Here is an 18023-nt window from a genome sequence, read left to right as displayed (position 1 = left end):
TGTTCCATTCTTTCCAGATGTTATGATTATCTACACAGAGAATTGCGGAGGTACTCTGATGTACTTTCAAAATGAAGAAGAGATTTCATCAAGGTTGCTATACGTAGGATCAACATGGGATTAATTGTTATAAAAGTGATAAGAAGAGTAAAAACAGATAACGTTCATGAAGACAAAGTATACCACATCTAGAAATAACTATTGAGATATATAATTTTGTGGAAAACTATAAATTTTGAAGTATTAAAAATAAGATGGTGATATATTTTCATGAATAAGAAACTTCATTATGAAGAAGTCAATTTCCCTTAAATTTATTGACAAATTTGAAACAATCCAATAAAAGTCTCAACAGTGTTTCCAGTGTTTCATGAAAATTGACAAATCGAGTCTTAAATTTCATTAGGAAGAATAAATGGCAAAGAATACCCAAGAAAAAGTTGAAGAAAATAAAGAGTGGTATTTGCCTACTAGGTATCAAGAATTATTATGGTATTAAAACCTTGTGTAAAGGATACACTGAATTAGTAATAAATAACAGCCCAGAAACAGACCATTACACAGATTGAATTGTGGAATATAACATAGCTAATGTTACAAATCAATTAACAAATGATGCAGGGACAAGTGATTATGCAAACAGTAAAAGCAAAATCGTCATATAGCTCACACTATATGTGCAATGGATAAAAAATATAAAATTTAAAAACCCTGAAGTTTAGGGAAAAAAACTTAGGCTATCATGTATCAGGACATGGGAAAATTTATTAATGACACACAAAGCACTAGCCATGAAGGAAAAAAAGCTGATAAATTGGACTACACTGAGGCTTTAAAGCTTAGGTATGAGGAGACCATTGCAAAGTTAAAAGATGAGCAATATTATGTATGAGCAATATTATGTACATTGTAAGTGTCTTATGTCTAGCTTATGGTGTATATGATAACTACAAATCTATAGGAAAATGGCAATCAATCTAGTAGTAAAATGTTTTTGAACAGGCTGTGAGCAATTTTCCAGAGAGAACTCTATGAAAACATGTTTTCTTTCCCTACTAATCAAAAAAGGGCCAATGAAACAATATTAACATTTCAAACCCATCACAATTTGGCCTAAATTCATATCTTCTTCTGACTGTTAGTAAAGCTATGAGGAAAGAGATTTATGTCCTATTGAGAGTTTAAATTTGTGCAAATGTTCTGACAGTTGTTGAACAATGGTTAGTAAAGGTGAAGATAAGCTTATTCCATAAGCTACCTCTATACATGTATATATCTGGAGATAAGTTCATGTGTACGTGTATACTCTAGAGACCATCTTATGTGTGCACATGGAAATATATGAAGTGATTTATTGAAGGATTTTTAATAAAAATGGAAACATACTGATATCTATCATTAGAAGACTAGTTAAACAAATGGTTGCATATCCCATGTCTATGAAGTCTAATACTTGGTAATTGTCAAAGTGAGTGAAATAGATGTGATATGTGGTAACATTAAATTTCAAAAACATTGATTAAAAATAAGTGACAGGGTAATATATAGTATATAATTCTATATACATATAAAAATCAATAAAATTTATTGATTTGAAGTTTGAAAACCTACATAACCATTCTGTATAGTATTTATAGATATGTCCATGGTAAAATTACGGAGCATGCTAAAGTTATGTAGAAGTAGGTGTAAATTTCCACTTCTTCCACATATTTCTGTAACCTTAAACAAGTGCATCTTTCTCATGCAAGTTTTCCCATTTGTAAAATGGGGAGGAGGCTCAGAGCTTAGATGACATTGTGTTGCATGTGTGAAATACTTAACCGGGTTTCCTGCTACATAGCAAACCTGAACGCGTGGGAGCTAGCATCATTACTCCCTGCCATGTATTTGAGATCACTGTAGTACCTAAGAATGGTCTAGACTGGGTCCTAACTCAACGAACTTTCCCATGGGACTCACTCAGCCAGGTTCCAGCTGCTTCAAGCAAAGTCAGAAAAGGTAGAATTGTTTGAACATGAAAACCCAAGGAAATAATTAACTGCAAGCCACATTTCAGTCCATCAGATAAGTACTTGATGATGTTCCTCTCTGGCAAACGTATCCTTTTAGAAGGAATTTAGTCATTTTATTTGGGGGTAAGAAGGATGGAAAAATTTGTCCCAACTGTGGAAACTAATTAAAGGCCCTATATCCATATATAATCACATTGGAGATTAGGGCTTCAACAAATGAATTTAGGTGTGGGTGCTATTCAGTCTGTAACAGATTATAAACTGAGTCAGAAACTCTTTTGCACTGTATTATACATCTGGTATCTTGCATAGCATAGCTAAACAGCACCCCCCCCCCATTTGTTCCATTCTAAAGATGAGGAAATTCAGGACTCTGATTAATGAACTTGCTCAAGGTTCAAACTGGGAATCAACCTCACAACTGTATGATTTAAAGAAAAAAACAAAAAACAAAAGAAACTAACATAAGCAACTTCAAGGAGCAGAATTTAGCTCTTGTCCCTTCCACATTATCTTTATCTATCACAAGGTGGCCAGCTAGAGCATCAGTTTAAAATTTTGCCCGATAATTTGCTGAAACTAAATAAGTCTAAAGGTAAGATTTGTTCAGTAAAATTTCCTACAAGTGAAAATCATCAAAAGACTGTAAGAAATGGCAGGTATTTTTAAATGGTTTTAAACCATTTAAACGTATAATGGCAGGGATTGCTCAGAGAAACAATGTTTAACAGGAAACTTCTCTGCACAGAAATACAGCTGAAAAGAGGCAGGGGTGAGAGTGCAAACGTGAAGGTGCCTGTGGGTCTCCGTGAGCAGAGCATCCAGGCTTGAGGCTGAATCCCTGTTTTACCTTGCAAAAAGCAAACAGTGTATTTCTCTTGGCAAAAAGCTCAGATTAGCCTAGAGCTGACAACTGAACATCCAGGGAAAGAGAGTGAATGCAGGTTGGATTCTGCTTTGCTACTGCAGATCACAGACCTGTGGTCCTACTCCCCAGTGGTTTGTCTGCTCCTGCAGAGGCTTGGGACCTTCTGTAGGCCTCTCTAAATCCACCAAGGATAAGTCAAACTGGGAGGACTGTGAGTCTCTCTAGGGCAGAAACCACACCACTCAACCTTTGTCCCCCTAAAGCCTCCATCAAGGCAAGGGCTCTCGTAAGTGCTGGACAAGTGACTGAGTGGATAAACAGGCCCGAAGCCAAGTTTATTTCAGCTTCCAAACTTGCAGACTGCTTATCTTTTCTTCATTGAGTATTCTGTACTCCCTTATTGAGTAACAGTTGACTGTACAGGTGAGGGTTTATTTCTAGGTTTTCTAGCTTTCCAATTATTTTTTTTTAAGATTTTATTTATTTATTTGACAGACGGAGATCACAAGTAGGCAGAGAGGCAGGCAGAGGGAGAGAGGAAGGGAAGCAGGCTCCCCACTGAGCAGAGAGCCCGATGCAAGGGCTCGATCCCAGGACCCTGAGATCATGACCTGAGCTGAAGGCAGAGGCTTAACCCACTGAGCCACCCAGGCGACCCTCTAGGTTTCCAATTCTGATCCATTGGTCCATGTGCCTGTTTTTATGCCATCACCATATGGTTTTGATTACTATTCCTTTGTAATAGAGCTTGAAATCAGGAAGTGTGATGCCTCTTCATTGTCCTTCTTTCTCAGGATTGCTTTGGCTATTCAAGGTTTTTTATGGTTCTGTATAAATTTTAGGCTTTTCTTCAGGTGTAAAGTTTCTGTTACAAATAAGAATTGTAAATACTGTAAGTTTCAACTGTAAAAAATGCATTGGAATCTCTATCAAGTTTGCTCTGACTTTATAGATGACTCTGGGCAGGACAGATGTTTTAACAGTATTCTTCTAATCTGAGACTGCAGAATGGAGCTTTTCCATTTATTTGATTTCCAGTCGTACTTGATTTCTTTCATCAATATCTTGTACTCTTCAGTCTGGAGAGATATTTTACCCCATTGGTTAAATTTATTCCTAAATATTTTGGTTTTGGTGCTATTATAAATGGGATCATTTTTCTTTTTCAGATAACTTGTTTAGTGTACAGAAACATTACTGATTTTTGTATGTTAATTTTGTATCCTGCAGCTTTACTTAATGATTTGATTAGATCTAACAGCTTTTTGGTGGAGTCTTTACAGTTTCCCCCAGATAAATTAATGTCATCTGCAGACGGAGATGATTTTACTCCTTCCTCGCCAATTCTAATTTTTTTTCCCTTACCTGATTGTTCTGGCTGGGTATTCTATTCTGTGTTGAATAGGAGCAGTGAGAAGCGCACTTCTGACTTGTTTTGGTCTTAAAGGAAAAGCTTTCAAACTTCTACCATCAAGTCTGATGTCAGCTGTGGGCTTGTGGTATATGGCCTTTATAATGCTGAGGTACATTTCTTCTTCACTTAATTTGTTGAGAGTTTTTATCATGAACAGATGTTGGATTTAGTCACTTGCTTTTTCTGCATTTATTGAGATAATTGTAGGATTTTTTCTGTCATCGATTAATACATTATATCACATTTATTGATTTGTTATGTTGAACCATCCAAACATTGGAGGAATAAATCCAACTTGATCACAGTGAATTATTCTTTTTAATGTGCTGCTGAATTCAGTTTGCTATGTTTTATTGAGAATATTTATATGTATATTCCTCAGGGATACTGGCCTTTAGTTTTCTTGTAGTGTCATTTTCTGGCTTTTGTATCAGAGTAATGCTAGTCTCCTGAACTAAGGGAGAAACTACTCCCTTTCTTCTACTTTTGAGAAGAGTTTAAGAAAGATTGGTATTAATTTTTCCTTAAATATTTGGTAGAATTTACCAAAGAAATTCTTCATTGGGAGATTTTTGATTACTGATTCAGTCTCCCTACTAATAATTTGTCTCTTCATATTTTCTTCATCCTCCTGATTCACTCTTGGTAAGCTATTTCTAAAGATTAATGTGTTTCTTCTAGACTGTCCAGTTTGTTGGCATATAATTGCTCATAGTGGCTATTACGATATATATATTTTTTATTTCTGTGTAATCATTTGTAATGTCTCCTTTGTCCTTTATAATTTTGTTGATTTGGGTATTCTCTCACTTTTTCCTTGGATAGTCTAGATAAAGGCTCATCATTTTTGTTTATCTTTTCAAAGAAACAGCTTTTAATTTTGTTAATCTTTTCTATTTTCTTGTTGCTGCTTTCATTTACTTCTGCCCTAATCTTTATTAGTTCTTTCCTTCTGCTAACTTTGGGCTGTTCTTCTTTTCCTAGTTTCTGAGATTAAAAGTTAGGTTGCCTCTTTGAGATCTTTCCATTTTCTTGATGTATGGGCTGATAACTAAAAAATTTCTTTTTAAAGCTGCTTTTGCTGTATCCCACAATGTTAGTATGTTGTGTTTCCATATTTGTTTGTCTCAAGATACTTTAAAAATTTCCCCTTTAGGGGCACCTGGGTGGCTCAGTGGGTTAAGCCTCTGCCTTCAGATCAGGTCATGATCTCAGGGTCCTGGGATCGAGCCCCTCATCAGGCTCTCTGCTCAGCAGGGAGCCTGCTTCCCCTCCTCTCTCTGCCTGCCTTATGCCTACTTGTGACCTCTCTCTCTCTGTCAAATTAAAAAAAAAGTCTTAATATTTCCCCTTTAATTTCTTTTTTGATCCATTGGTTGTTCAGGAACTGGGTATTTTTTTAATAGTTAAGAAATGGGGAAGACATTAGCATGGTAGATTAAAGATAGACAGGTGGGTTTATTCCTTTTTAAATTGAATACGAACACCTATTCAACCAACAGATAGTGGTAGAAGGAACACTGTGCCAGTTTGGAGCCCAGCCATTAAGGGAGTGGCAGCTTCTTCCAGTTTGGTCTCTTGAGGTTCAAATTGCTGTATAAGATGTTTGACCACCCTGAGACCCCTCTGTTATGAGAAAATCAAAACTAGCATTGAGAGAGGTTGAGTAGAGAAGAACTGAGACCCCAGATGTGTCCATTTCACTTATTTGAGCCATACCAGCTGGGGTCCCAGACATAACAACCCATTTCTACTTTGTCTTGTTTTTTTTAAATTCCTGACTCATAGACTTATGAATTTATTAAGTGGTGGTGCTTTTTTGCTACTAAATTTTTGGGTGTTTGTTATGCAGTGATAGATAATTAAAACAACTCTCAACATTTATGGGTATTACCTTGGTTCTGCTCCTACTTGATCAGTTGCTGTACTGTCCTATTTTCCCATCATTTAAACACTGGGGCCTCAGACCTCCAACCCTTGCTATCTGCACTCATTTCCTGGAGAAATCATGTCTCTGATTTGTATCTTTAGCTCTTACAGAATACTTAGTGGTGTCCTTGACATCTCCATTTTAATGTCTAATAAGCTTCTCAAACTTAGCACATTCCAACTTAAGTTCTGATCTTCACCAACACAGTCTTTCTAAGACTGTGATTCCCATCTGGGTCAATATATTTCTCAAATAAACCTCATAGAGCTTATCTTTGATTTTTCTTTTTTTCCCACACCTCACTTCATACCATGAGTAAACACTGTGAGCTCTACCTTAAAAATATTTTCCAAGCTGAGGGATATTATAAAATATTAGTGAGATCATGTAGTTTCCTGTTCAGTTTTGCCAGTGGCTCTTCATCATGCTTGCAGCAAAATCTAAAACCCTTACCATGACCCTGTATAATCTAGTTCCAGGTGACTTCTCCAATCTCACAGCCTTTCCATTCCCTTCCTCACTCACTTTGTTCAGCACCCTGGCCTTCTTGTTGGTCTCAGGCATCCTGAAAGGTTTCCTACCTCAGGGCTGCCACTCTCCTTTTTCTTGGGTTTTTCCCCATGGCTCTCTCCTGAAATTCATTCACGTCGTGGTGAGCGTGTCACATCCTCAGATGGTTCTCCCTGGCAGTCACATCTACAATAAGAGCCCCACTCTCCCTTGAGCTGCTTTATTTTTCATCAGTGCACTTTTCACCACCTGCAATTACACGTTGCTGGGATTTATTTATTTGCTTGTTGATGCCAGCACCATTATTATACAAACTCTTTGAGGCCAGGTACTTTATCTTGTTTACTCCTATATCCCCAATGGAATAGTGCCCGGGGATGCTACATATTGATTGACTGAGTAAGCTCCTGGAGATGAGAAACTATTTTATTCACTTCTGAATTCTTCCACCCACTGCCTTGAATATTTCTTGATACAAATTAGATAGTCAAGCGTTATTTGTGAACATGTTGGAATTAAGTCTGGAAGTGATTCATAACAACTTCTGAAGCAGTCTTCTTTTGATTAAAGTCTTTAATCAGGTAGTTTGTGAAAGCAAATTTCCATAATTTCTGGGTCACAAAGGTTCTGGTTTCTGTCTTCCTAAGTGTCCAGCAAGTCTGAATGTTTGATGTTCCTGTTTCTGGCAGGCTCCTGGGGTAAGGTTTATTTTATTTGTTTTGATAAGTGTGCAAAAATTGTGATATTTGAGTATCTTTGATTACTTTTTTGCAGTCATTTGGGAAGATATATGAGGCATGCATAGAAGTATTCTTCTGAGTGAATCATTTCTTACATTTTTAGATGCAAATCTGAGTTGTAATAGAACAATGGTGGGAAAATGTATTTCTTTTTTTTTTTTTTTTTTTTTTTTTATTTTTTTTTTTTAAAGATTTTATTTATTTCTTGACATTTTTAATGCACAAGTCTGAGAGGCAGGCAGAGAGAGAGAGAGGGACAATGGTGGGAGAAAAAAGCCCGATATTTCCCAGGGCCCTGAGATCATGACCTGAGCCGAAGGCAGCGGCTTAACCCACTGAGCCACCCAGGCGCCCGGGAAAATGTATTTCTTGAGACACATTTTCAGCATCTCATCTAATTGGTAAGGCAAAGGCAAGTCACATTTATATTCCAGACTACATAATGTACTGGAGAAAAGAAGTATATTTTAAAAATAAGAAAATTGAAATTCTCAAACATTAGGGCTCCTACGTGCCTCTTTTGAGCCATGTGCATATTTTTAACTGATCTCTAGACAAAAGAAATCTTTTTTTCTAGGGATTTCTTTGTATTCTAGAGACCTAGAGATGCTGGTGACAGGCCCATGCTAGCAAAAACACATCAGCATGTCTGGATCATTATTCTTTACTGATAAAATTGTCTATCTTAGCCACTCTATATCCCCTTTGTATTTCAATTTTACTATAATATTAAACACTGCAGAAATAGGAATGCTAATTTTTCACATCCCTCTTTTATGTGCTCCCTTTATTTTGCCAAAAAATATTATTCAATAAATTGTGCATAGGGTTCATTAATCCTCACCTGTATGCCTTAATTTTTTTTTTCTTGTTAGAGGTAAAAATATGGTATTCTGTATTTCTAAATAAAGTCCCCCACCTTTTTTTTCTTGGGCTGCTCATTGTGCCCTTTTCCTGAGGTGTATAATTGGCTTCTCCAGTCATATATCTCAAAGTATACACCACCAACTGAGTTGGGAAAATGTAGCATTACTAAATTTAAATGCAACAATTCTGTGCATTCAAATATAATATTACACCAAGAAGATGTATTATCTTAGTCTGCCAGAAAGCCACTTTAGTGTTTCAGACAACAAATTGCTCTTGGTACATTTTCTACTCCAATATATTCCAGAACTGAATAAAAATAAAAGGTACAATTCTGACTGTTATCACTAACAATTTGCTTCTTTTTATGGCACATTTTAGATTTTTCTTAATGTGGGTGATTTAATTTCACAAAGAATGTTTCATCTCAGTGTCTGGGTGTTCCTTACCTATCATATTTCTGCAGTTATGAAAATGAACAGATGCCAAGCCTAAAAACTCATATTTTTGAATCCACAAATTATATTGAATTATGACTAACTGTTCTCAGAAGCAGTGTTGCATAGTGTTAAGAGTCAGTATCTTGGAACCAGATTGTTCTGCCACCTACCAGGACTGGGTAAATTAGGCAACTACCTAGTGCCTCAGTTTCCCCAGTGAAATACACATGATAATAGCACTAACCTCATATAGATGTGTCGAGCTTTACAAAAAATATGTGTACTAGGCAATAACTAGTATTATTTCCAAAAACCATTTTTTTCTGAAATATAATATCGGATCCTTACTGTGTATCCAATATTGTATTAGGCACTCGGAGATACAACTGTGGTCATGATAGACATGGTCTACATACTTTCAGAAAAGCTGACTGAATTTTAATACAGTATAAATGGTACAAAACTGTATCCCTAACCACTTCTCACTGCTGTGATTGCTACCACCCTGTTCCATCACCTCTGGCCTCCAAACTGACCCCCCCCTCCTCCCGCCCCACTTCTATTGCCCCTTCAATCTACTCTGATTGTAGCAGCCTGGAAGAATCCTTTTAAAAGGTTAGTCTGATTATATCATATCTCTAGTCAAAACACAGCAGCAGAGGTTTCCATTTCACACAGAGGAAAAGCTGAATTCCTTAAATAGGTTTGCAAGGTCTAGCATGAACTGCCCATTCTTCTCTGACCTCTTCTCCTGCATCTTCTCACTTCCTCTGTCCCAGCCCTTGTGGTTTCCTTGCTATGTCTCGGGTCCACCAGGAAGTCTCTGAGCTCAGGGCCTGGGCACTAGCTAATCTCTCTTCCTCTAAATCCATATGACTAATGTCCTTAACCTTTTTCAAATTTTTGCAAAAATACCACTTTTTTAAAAGGATTTTATTTTATTTATTTGACAGAGATCACAAGTAGGCAGAGAGTCAGGCAGAGAGAGAGAGGAGGAGGAAGCAGGCTCCCTGTCGAGCAGAGAACCCGATGTTGGGCTTGATCCCAGGACTCTGGGTTCATGACCCAATCCGAAAGCAGAGGCTTTAACCCACTGAGCCACCCAGGCACCCAAAATATCACCTTTAATGAGGCCTACCCTGACTGCTCTATTTTTTTCCCTTTCCCCAAAATACTTAGCACCTTCCAGCATAAAATATAACTTATATATTTGTTATATTTTCTACTTGTATCATTCTCCCACCAGGATGTAAGCTGCATAAGAGAAGGGACTTGTTTTGTTTATGGGTATATCTCAGAAACACAGAACAACGCCTGACACTTAGTAGGTACTCAGTAAATATGTTTAATTTATGCTAAGTCAGAGTGTTTAAACTCAATGATAGATTCTTTTCAAAATAAACAGGAGCAGGGAAGAAAGAAAGGAACTTTAATACATTTATTCCAAAGTGTGTTGTTATACCAAATTACATTAGGATCTATTCATCTAGATGTTGCTTAAGCCTACATGCATTCTTTTAAGCATCTTTCAAGTTAGTGAGTATTCATCATGGGATGACTTCATTCTTTGGAAATTGTGTGAATATGGTAAATAAAAAAATTGGTTAAAATAACATTTTTAGAAAGGAAATAAGGGAGGAAGGAAAGATGTGACTCAAATAATGAGACCAATTGTCTTGAGTCACTAGTGAACCAACGGTTTCAAAATGCTCTGGACAATGGAAAGAGGATACTCACTGGTGGCATAACAAAAAGATTACTTTGATATGTAAGATTCAGTAAGATTTCAAAGTCTCACTGAATGTTTATTACTTTACATAAAAACCAATGGTATAATTCTATCATGCAGATTAATCAACTCTTAAGTTGGAAATAAACATTTTAAGGTGTACACATTTGGATTGGAGCCCAAAGAGATAGAGTATAATATATCAGAAAAAGCACAGTTTAAAGCCATGTAGACCTGAGGTCATTTTCCAGTTAACCACCTTATGTTGTATGATGTTGGATAATGACCTTAAGTCACACTCAGAGGAGTCTCAGTTTTTTTCAATAGTAATATAACCATTAGAATTCCCATTCCACAATAAAAATCACTGACAGAATGGAAAGAAAGAAAGTGCACGTAGGTAACAAATATCATGGTCAGCTCAGGAAACTCGTAAGTAAGCCATTAATACCTACCAGGTATTGGGTAGAGAGCTTTGCTTGTATTATCATGCTCAGTTCTTATAATAACCCCACAAGTTAAGTAGCAGTATTATTTTCATCTTGCATCTAGGGGAATTGGAGTTTAGGGAGGCTGAGGAAAACAAGGGCTGATTCACTTTGCCCTTACCATCAATTTTTCTTTTTAGTATTCATTAGATTTTCATTAGCTTCAGCAGTACTACCAAGAATAGCCTATCACTGTGCCTATGTTTTTCTTTTTTTTTTAAGATTTTATTTATTTATTTGATAGACAAAGATTACAAGTAGGCAGAGAAGCAGGCAGAGAGAGAGAGAGAGAAGCAGACTCCCCGCTGAGCAAAGAGCCTGATGCAGGGCTCGATCCCAGGACCCGAGAGCATGACCTGAGCCGAAAGTAGCGGCTTAACCCACTGAGCCACCCAGGTACACCCCCTATGTTTTTCTTTAACAAAAAATAAAATTTAAGAAAGCTGTTAAGAAATTTTCTTATTAATTATTTTTATTAATATATAATGTATTATGTACCCCAGGGGTACAGGTCTGTGAATTATGAGGCTTTCACATGACACAGCACTCACCACTTCACATATTCTCCCCTCTCCCCAATGTCTAAACCGAACCACCCTCTCCATATCCGACTCCCCCTGCAGAAATCCTGTTTGTTTTGTGAGATTAAGAGTCTCTTATGGTTTGTCTCCCTCTTGATCTCATCTTGTTTCATTTTTCCTTTTCTCCCCCATAAACCCCCAACTCTGCCTCTCAAATTCCTCATCTCAGGGAGATCATATGATAATTGTCTTTCTCTGACTTATTTCATTCAGCGTAATACCCTCTAGTTCTATCCACGTTGTCACAAATGACGAGATTTCATTTCTTTTGATGGCTGCACAGTATTCCATTGTATTTATACACCAAATCTTCTTTGTCCATTAATCTGTTGATGGACATCTAGGTTCTTTCCATAGTTTGGCTATGGTGGACACTGCTGCTATAAACATTCAGGTCCACGTGTCCCTTTGGATCACTACATTTGTATCTTTAGGGTAAATACCCAGTAGTGTGATTGCTGGCTCATAGAGTAGCTCTATTTTCAATTTTATGAGGAATCTCCATGCTGTTTTCCAGAGTGGTTGCACCAGCTTGCATTCCCACCAACAGTGTAGGAGGATTTCCCCTTTCTCACCAACATCTGTCATTTCTTGACTTGTTAATTTTAGCCATTCTGACTGTTGTGAGGTGATATCTCATTGTAGTTTTGATTTGTATTCCTCTGATGCCAAGTGATGTGGAGCATTTTTTCATGTGTCTGTTGGCCATCTGGATGTCTTTTTTGCAGAAATGTCTGTTCATATGCTCTGCCCATTTCTTGATTGGATTATTTGTTCTTTGGGTGTTGAGTTTGAGAAGTTCTTTATAGACTTTGGATACTAGCCCGTTATCTGATATGTCATTTGCAAATATCTTCTCCTATTCTGTCAGTTGTCTTTTGTTTGTTGACTGTTTGCTTTGCAAAAGCTTTTGATCTTGATGAAGTCCCAATAGTTCATTTTTGCCCTTGCTTCCCTTGCTTTTGGTGATGTTTCTAGGAAGAAGTTGCTGTGGCTGAGGTCAAAGAGGTTGCTGCCTGTATTTTTCTCAAGGATTTTGATGGATTCCTGTCTCACATTGAGGTCTTTCATCCATTTGGAGCTATTTTTCTGTGTGGTGTGAGGAAATGGTCCAATTTCATTTTTCTGTATGTGACTGTCCAATTTTCCCAACACCATTTTTTTTTAAAGTTATTTGACAGAGATCACAAGTAGGCAGAGAGGCAGGCAGAGAGAGAGAGAGAGAGGAGGAAGCAGGCTTCCTGCTGAGCAGAAAGCCTGATGTGGGGCTTGATCCCAGGACTCTGGGATCATGACCTGAGCCAAAGGCAGAGGCCTTAACCCACTGAGCCACCCAGGTGCCCCCCAACACCATTTCCTGGAGAGACTATCTTTTTTCTTTGGACATTCTTTCTTGCTTTGTCAAAGATTAGTTGACCATAGAGCTGAGGGTCTATTTCTGGGCTCACTATTCTGTTCCACTGATCTATGTGTCTGTTTTTGTGCCAGTACCATACTGTCTTGATGATGACAGCTTTGTAATAGAGCTTGAAGTCTGGAATTGTGATGCCACCAACTTTGGCTTTCTTTTTCAACATTTCCTCTCACTATTCAGGGTCTTCTCTTGTTCCATATAAATTTTAGGATTATTTGTTCCATTTCTTTGAAAAAAATGGATAGGATTTTGATAGGGATTGCATTAAATGTATAGATTGCTTTAGGTAGCAAAGACATTTTCACAATATTTGTGCTCCCAATCCAGGGGAGCATGGAACATTTTTCCATTTCTTTGTGTCTTCCTCAATTTCTTTTATTAGTACTTTGTAGTTTTCTGAGTACAGATTCTTTTTCTCTTTGGTTAGATTCATTCCTAGGTATCTTACTGTTTTGGGTGCAATTGTAAATGGGATTGACTCCTTAATTTCTCTTTGTTCTGTCTTGTTGTTGGTGTAAAGAAATGAAACTGATTTCTGTGCATTGATTTTATATCCTGACACTTTACTGAATTCCTGTACAAGTTCTAGCAGTTTTGGAATGGAGTCTTTTGTGTTTTGCATGGAAAGAATCACATCACCTGCAAAGAGTGAGAGTTGGACAATTTCTTTGCCAATTCAGATGCTTTTTATTTCTTTTTGTTGTCTGATTGCTGAGGCTAGGACTTCTAGTACTATGTCGAATAGCAGTAGCGATAATGGACATCCCTGCTGTGTCCCTGATCTTAGCAGAAAAGCTCTCAGTTTTTTCCCATTGAGAATGATATTGGCTGTGGGTTTTCATAGATGGCCTTGATGATATTGAGGAATGTATTCTCTATCCTTACATTTTGAACACTTTCAATCAAGAAAGTATGTTATACCTTGTCAAATGCTTTTTTAGCATCTATTTAGAGTAACATATGGTTCTTCTTCTTTCTTTTATTAATGTATTTTATCCCATTGATTGATTTGTGGATATTGAACCAACCTTGCAGCACTGGAATAAATCCCATTTGGTAGTGGGGAATAATCCTTTTAATATACTCTTGGATCTATTGGCTAAGTATTTTGGGAGAATTTTCACATCTGTGTTCATCAAGGATATTGGTCTGTAATTCTCTTTTTTGATGGGGTCTTTGTCTGGTTTTGGGATTAAGGTAATGCTGGCCTCATAAAAAGAGTTTGGCAGTTTTCCTTCTGTTTCTATTTTTCAAAGAGTTTCAGGAGAATGGGTGTTAATTCTTCTTTAAATGTTTGTTAGAATTCCCCTGGGAAGCCATCTGGCCCTGGGCTCCTGTTTGTTGGGAGATTTTGATGACTCAAACTCCTTACTGGTTATGGGTTTGTTCATGTTTTTTTATTTATTCCTGGCTCTGTTTTAGTAGTTTATATGTCTCTAGGAATGCATCCATTTCTTCGAGATTGTCAAATTTGCTGACGTATAGTTGCTCATAATATGTTCTTATAATTGCTTGTATTTCTTTGGTGTTAGTTGTGATCTCTCCTCTATCATTCATGATTTTACTTATTTGGGTCCTTTCTCTTTTCTTTTTGATAAGTCTGGCCAGGGGTTTATCAATCTTATTAATTATTTCAAAGAACCAGCTCCTAGTTTCATTGATTTGTTCTGCTGTTCTTTTGGTTTCTATTTCATTGATGTCTGCTCTGCTCTTTATGATTTCTCTTTGCTTTTTTTGCTTCTTTGCTGTTCTTTCTCCAACTCCTTTAGTTGTAGGGTTAGGTTGTGTACTTGAGACTTTTTCTTGTTTCTTGAGAAAGACTTGTATCACTATGTATTTTCCTCTCAGGACTGCTTTTGCTGTGTCCCACAGATTTTGAATAGCTGTGTTTTAATTTTCATTTGTTTCCATGATTTTTTTTTCAATTCTTCTTTAATTTCCTGGTTGACCTATTCATTCTTTAGTACGATGCTCTTTAGCCTCCATGAATTTGAGTTCTTTTAACTTGTGATTGAGGTCTAGTTTCAGAGCACTGTGGTTGAAAATACGTAGGGAATGATCCCAATCTTTTGGCACCAGTTGAGACCTGATTTGTGACCCAGGATGTGATCTATTCTGGAGAATGTTCCATGTGCACTAGAGAAGAATGTGTATTCTATTGCTTTGGGATGGAATGTTCTGAATAAATGTGTGATGTCCATCTGGTCTAGTGTATCATTTAAGGCCTTTATTTCCTTGTTCATCTTTTGCTTGAATGATCTGTCCATTTCAGTGAGGAGGGTGTTAAAGTCCCCTACTATTATTGTATTATTGTCAGTGTGTTTCCTTGATTTTGTTATTAATTGGTTTATATAGTTGGCTGCTCCCATTTAGGGGCAAGATATTTACAGTTTTTAGATCTTCTTGTTGGACAGACCCTTTGAGTATGATATAGTTTCCTTCCTCATCTCTTATTATAATATTTGGCTTGTCTAATTTATCTGATATAAGGATTGCCACCCCAGCTTAGTTTTGATGTCCACTAGCATGGTAAATTGTTTTCCACACCCTCACTTAAAATCTAGAGGCGTATTTTGGGTCTAAAATGAATTTCTTTTAGACAGAATATTCATGGGTTTTATTATTTTATCAATTCTAATACCCTATGTCTTTAGAGTGGGGCATTTAGCCCATCTATATTCAGGGTAACTATTGAAAGATATGAATTTAGTGCCATTATATTGCCTGTAAATGACTGTTACTATATATTGTGTCCATTTCTTTCTGGTCTACTACTTTTAGGCTCCCTCTTTGCTTTGAAGACCCCTTTCAATATTTCCTATATGACTGTTTTGGTGTTTGCAAATTCTTTTAATTTTTGTTTGTCCTGGAAGCTTTTTATTTCTCCTTCTATTTTCAGTGACCGCCTAGCTGGATGTGGTATTCTTGGCTGCATATTTTTCTCATTTACTGTTCTGAATATATCATGCCAGTTCTTTCTGGCCTGCCAGGTTTCTGTGGATAAGTCTGCTGCCAATCTAATATTTCTACAATTGTATGCTACAGACTTCTTGTCCCAAGCTGCTTTCAGGATTTTCCCTTTGTCACTAAGACTAGTAAGTTTTTCTATTAGATGATGGGGTGTGAACCTATTTTTATTGATTTTGAGGGGGGTTCTCTGTGTCTTCTGGATTTTGATGCTTGTTCCCTTTGCCATATTAGGCAAATTCTCTACAATAATTCTTTCCAATATTACCTTCTTCCCCTCTCTCTCTTCCTTCTTCTGGAATCCCAATTATTCTAATATTGTTTTTCTTATGATATCACTTATCTCTTGAATTCACCCCTCATGGGCCAGTCATTATTTGTCTCTCTTTTCCTCAGCTTCTTTATTCCCCGTCATTTGGTCTTCTATATCACTAATTCTCTCTTCTGCCTCATTTATCCTAGCAGTAAGAGCCTCCATTCTTGATTGCACCTCATTAATTCCTTTTTTGATTTCATCTTTGTTAGATTTTAGTTCTTTTATTTCTCCAGAAAGGGCTTTTATTTCTCCAGACAGGGTTTCTCTAATATCTTCCATGCCTTTTTCAAGCCTGGCTAACACCTTGAGAATCATCATTCTGAACTCTAGATCTGACATATTACCAATTTCTGTATTGATTATGTTCCTAGCTATCAGTACTGCCTCTTGTTCTTTTTTTTTTGTGGTGAGTTTTTCAGCCTTGTCATTTTATCTAGATAAGAATATATGATAAGAATATATGAATGAAAGAATAAAATGCTAAAAGTGTGGCAAGACCCCAGAAAAATGCACACTAACCAAATCAGAGGAGACCCCAAATCAGGGGGAGAAGAAAGGGGGTAAAAAGAAATTAAAAAAAAATAAATCATTTATATGTGTGTGTATTGTGTGTGTGTGTGTGTGTGTGTGTGTGTATATATATATATATTTTTTTTTTTTTCTTTTTTAAAGACTGATGAATAGAACAGAGCCACCTACTTGATTTTGGGTGTATTTTGGTCTCTTAGTAGAAACTATCTCCCAAAATTTTAAAGAAAGAAAAACTTAAGGGTAAACATGATGAAGGGATGGAATATGACTGTAAATATGAAAATTAAAAAGTTTCTAAAAAAGGAATTGATAAGTTGGTTGGAAAAAGAAAGAAGAAAATAAAAAAAAAGAACGGGGAGAGAATATGCTCAGGCTGGAGACTAGAACAAAGCCCTGTGCTTTGTGTATAGATTTAGGGTATATTTTTTATCTATTAGAAGAAATTGTATCCCAAAATTTAAAAAAAAACCCTATATGTATACAAAAAATAAGGTTAAATACAATAAAGGATAAAATATGACTATAATAATGAAGGTTTAAAAAGATATTTTGTTCGAAAGGCCTTACTAAGATAAACAAGTTAAAAATGTTAAAAGAGGAAAAGTTTAAAAAATTAGAATAAGAAAAAAAATAAAATTAAAAAAAAAATTTAATTTTGCAAGACTAAAGGATCCTGGGGAGAAAGCCATGAATTCCATGCAGTGCTTTTCTCTGGAGTTCTGCTCTTCTCCTCAATTGATGAGCTTGGTCTTGACTGGATGTTCTTGCTGATCTTCTGGGGGTGATGCCTGTTGTAGTGATTTAGAAATGTCTTTGCCTGAGGTGGAATGGTACCACCCTTGCCAGGGGCCAGTCTAAGAATTTGCTTGAGTTCACTCTCGGGAGTTTTTGCTCCCTGAGTGCTTTTTGTAGAGCTCTGGAGGGTGGGAATGAAAGTGGTGGCCCCAATCTCCAGCCCAGAGGAGCCGAGAGCTCAGGACCCAAATCCTCAGTGCACCCTCAGAGAAAAGGGGCAATCACTCTCGTCTCTCTGGTCTCTGGCCACGCTCTGAGCTAACCTGGCCTGTGACAAAGTGTTTCTGTCTCTAATACACAGCCTCATTTGGAGTCTCCAAATCCAGCAGATTCCTGTCTCCAGAGGAGGAATGTGAGTCTCCCTGTATCTGCCACTTGTGGGGGTCCCTGCTCAAAGAGCAGTGGCCCGACTGTACCA

This window comes from Mustela putorius, unplaced genomic scaffold (genome assembly GCF_011764305.1).
Source record: "Mustela putorius furo isolate JIRA1106 unplaced genomic scaffold, ASM1176430v1.1 tig00003834_pilon_pilon_pilon, whole genome shotgun sequence".
NCBI classification, from domain to species: Eukaryota; Metazoa; Chordata; class Mammalia; order Carnivora; family Mustelidae; genus Mustela; species Mustela putorius.
This window is presented reverse-complemented; position numbering follows the sequence as displayed.